The sequence below is a fragment of the Falco biarmicus genome, chromosome Z (assembly GCF_023638135.1).
Source record: "Falco biarmicus isolate bFalBia1 chromosome Z, bFalBia1.pri, whole genome shotgun sequence".
Taxonomy (NCBI): Eukaryota; Metazoa; Chordata; class Aves; order Falconiformes; family Falconidae; genus Falco; species Falco biarmicus.
The window spans coordinates 52,552,569-52,556,192 of record NC_079311.1 but is presented as its reverse complement, the minus strand read 5'-3'; the positions used below and the strand labels follow the sequence as shown (position 1 = coordinate 52,556,192).

At 31.8% G+C, this 3,624-nt stretch overlaps 1 long non-coding RNA gene across 1 annotated transcript; it reads left to right on the top strand.

The window, feature by feature from the left end:
- The first annotated feature begins 1,770 nt into the window (after positions 1–1,770).
- LOC130143172 (uncharacterized) lies at positions 1,771–3,401 on the top strand. Its single transcript, XR_008819667.1, has 3 exons — positions 1,771–1,821; positions 2,537–2,770; positions 3,274–3,401. It is a non-coding gene; the product is annotated as an uncharacterized LOC130143172 (long non-coding RNA).
- Positions 3,402–3,624: the final 223 nt, after the last annotated feature.

Genomic DNA, 3,624 nt, shown 5'->3' with positions numbered 1-3,624 from the left:
AACTTTGGATTAAGTTTTAGAATAAACTTATTTTCTTATATGACATATATATTTGCAAGAATGTTATATGAACTGAAAGGAATTGTTAGGCTTTAGCTACCCCCACAACATCAGATTTCCCTGCGACACAATTACTTGAAAGCATCACACCTGGATTTGCCTTTTTACATGGTTACCATATGGGAGACAGTCAAATTTATAGATGCTTTCCTGATCTTCATGGCACTTGGTAGACTATGCACAAGCTACTGTAAAATAATCTTTTACCCTATAGTGAAAGCTGGTGTCAGCAGTTCTGTTACTTTAGCACAGTGTATGTATGTTCCCTAAGATTAAGTCCTGTCTTACGCAGATAGAGAGCTTCCTTCCCTTGTGAACTGAGAACCAACAAGATCCTCACTGTCATCTGTTCCAGACACAGGATACATTTCTTGATCCTCACTTCTAATATAAATCCATAGCAACACATTCTGGATGTCTCCACAAAGACAGAAAATAAATAAATACATAAATAAATAAGTAAAATCAGTCTCCACTGTTCATTTTTATCTTTTTGGAAAAAAAAAAAAAGCAAAAACAAAAACAAAAAAAACCCAAACAAACAACCCAAGAGAACAAATAAATACAGAACAGATGTTAACCACACTGCTTAATATGCTGTAAGAAGGCACTCAGATGTTTCAGCAATTATAGACAGAGCTCAACCTGGATGGAATAAGGCAGATATTCAGCAGAAATGTGGGGCTCCCATGTGGTGTGTCTATAGATATATATATACACACACATATATATATACACACACACACACCTGTGGAATAGCTAGAAAAGTAAGGCAAAGCTGTTTTGAAAAGCACATCTTAATTGTTAAAATTATTTTAATACTGCCTTAATTCCCCAGAGCTTTTGTATACCTACTTTCCTGCATCCTCAGACTCATAATTATCTGTTTACTCATAATGTAGAAACCTCACTAAAACTTCTCACAGAGCCAGACAGTCTTACCAAGCAGTATATCTATGTGATAGGTTGCAAGAATGTACCAGGTACTAACTTAGGCCAGTTGGGAAAAGGCAGCCTTTTCTTTATTGAAGCTAGTAGATCATCAATTTATTCATCTTATCTGTAGTGTCCTTTCTTGCCTTTAGGTCTCAGGAAAATGTAAATCAAAAGCTTTTTGAGTTATAGTTCCTGATGATTCACAAGGTAATCTTGCAAACACAGCAGGGAAATATACGATTTGCAAATTGCTTAAATGACATCTTTGCTATTACCTTAAAATATTGTTGCAGTAAATCTCATTTTATGGTATTTCAGCTTGGTTCTGTTTTAAAACTTTACCTTTCTCAGGATAAATACTTCTTATTTGCATACTTTAATTTAAAAAAAAAAACTTTATACTTACTGAAGGACTGAGTGTTTTATTTCAAAATGACCTAATGTTCATTGCTTTATGCCAGCATCTATGTGAAATTTAAACCATTTCTAAATCCATAATTAATGCAATTTCTTATACAGAATTATAGCAGGATTTGCCTGCAAATTAACATTTCCAAATTGCTAAAGATTTCAGGCTCAGAATAACTTTGGATTAAGCATAACGTTTGCCAATGTATCTATAGAGCCTTACATTTCCAAGCAATTCTTTAAAGCAAATACAATTTTATTAACTATTTCACTCCTTGAAGTTACATTGTGAAGTATCTTTGGGGTTTTAAGAGAAAATACTGAAGAAATGCAATTAATAGTCTCCATGTTTAATTTTGCTCTGCAGAAATGCAGTCTAAGTCCATGAAGAGATTGTTACATGATACTTCTTTCCAGGTATGTTTTGTATTTATGGAGATCTACACCTGACAGTTCTGAACATCAGAAAATCTAGGAAGCAAGTTTAGTCTCAATTTTCTATACTAAATGTACAATAACTGGAAAGAATTGAAGTTGTAAAAGGCTAGAACTGACCTTGTGCACCTCTGGATCTACTTAAATTATAGTAATTTTTTAAAACTGTGCTTTCTGAGACAGCTGCTTTCAAGTAATTTGGTTTTTTTGTTGGTAGTATTGTTTTTTAATTCATGTCTAAAAAAACATTAGAAATGCAGTGACAAACAGTGATAGTTCTTGTAAGATAAGAATGTGCTTCCAATCTACAAGGACTGGATAGATGTATTTCAAATAACAGGTTTTTTAGTATTTTTATGGATTTTAAGGATTTATGTATTTTGCATATGTAGAGTATATATATAGATATAAAAAATATGCCTTATGCATTTCCAATTCTTTTTTTTCTGCTTTTCATTATAATTTACATAAGAATCATACCTCAAGCTCCTTCATAATAATTCTGAATAATTAATATTAATTATTAGTATTTGGCATTTAACACTTTATCATATTGTTATCATTTGTCATTAAACATACATATGTAATTTTATTAATTATTTATGCTTGGATCTATTAAAAATAGTTGGAAGTAATTGTAACTTCAGGTGACATGATTTCTGTTTTCTAATGAGCCTTCTTGTTACCTTGTGACAAGATTTTTTTTCAGCATTTCCCTGTTACAGCTCTGAACAGCAAAAGGTAACTAAATCAGAAGACATGCTATATCCAATGAACTCAATGAGAAAAGAAAAAGAAAACCCTAAAAACCTATTCTGGTTCTTGCCCACCTACTTTCATATGTGACTGGCTGATTCTGTGAAAATGCATCAGCACTATGTGGTACCTATCTAAGCCAGGGAATCACATGATTACCTGTGCGAGCCCAAAGGTAAGAACTTAACTTGCAGAGTAGGCTTGCTGTTCAGCAATTGCCTGCATGTCTGGAGGCACCATTTTATGCCATCCTTTGTGCAATAGCTTTCAAATAAACACTTGCATGAAATAATTGAATTAAATAATCTTCTGCAGATTATTTTTAATATAGTCATTAGTTAATGTTAACAGATTACTATAACAATTTATGTTCAATGTAATTTAGTTATTAAATATTCCTAGATAATTAATAAAATCAATATGTTGTATTAGTATCATCATATTAACATAATTCTATACTTTATTATTTTATTCCTATATAAAATAATACTTCTTTGTAAATAAAAAATTGCAATATGGAAAATAAAATTATTATTAAAAAACCCAAACAAACAAAACCAAGCCCCAACAAAATCAAGATCATCAAAAGACCAGGAATACTCACTATTAAATATGACATTACAGAATAAACAACTAGTTCATGATATTTTGATTTTGATTCCCTCCAATATTTTCCAGCTCTCCCTACAGAGAAACACCAGAAGGTGTATCACTTCCAGAAAATAGCATGTGGAGTATGCTGGGCATTCCTTTTTTAACAGGTATGATTAAGAGAACTTTTAATATGAAATATATAATGTCAGGAGATGAAAAATTATTTTCTATGATAAGAATAATCGTTACAATATTTCTTCCAGAACAAAAAGCTATACTTCAGTCTTTCAGTTGTAGGGTTGTTGGTTTTTTTTTGGTTTTGATGTGTCTTTTTCACCTAAGCCTCAGCCCTCACTGGACAGGTGCTACATAATGCATTCTAACAAGAAAATACAGTGTACAAATGCTTCTTGGTAGCATTTAACATAGTTCTAG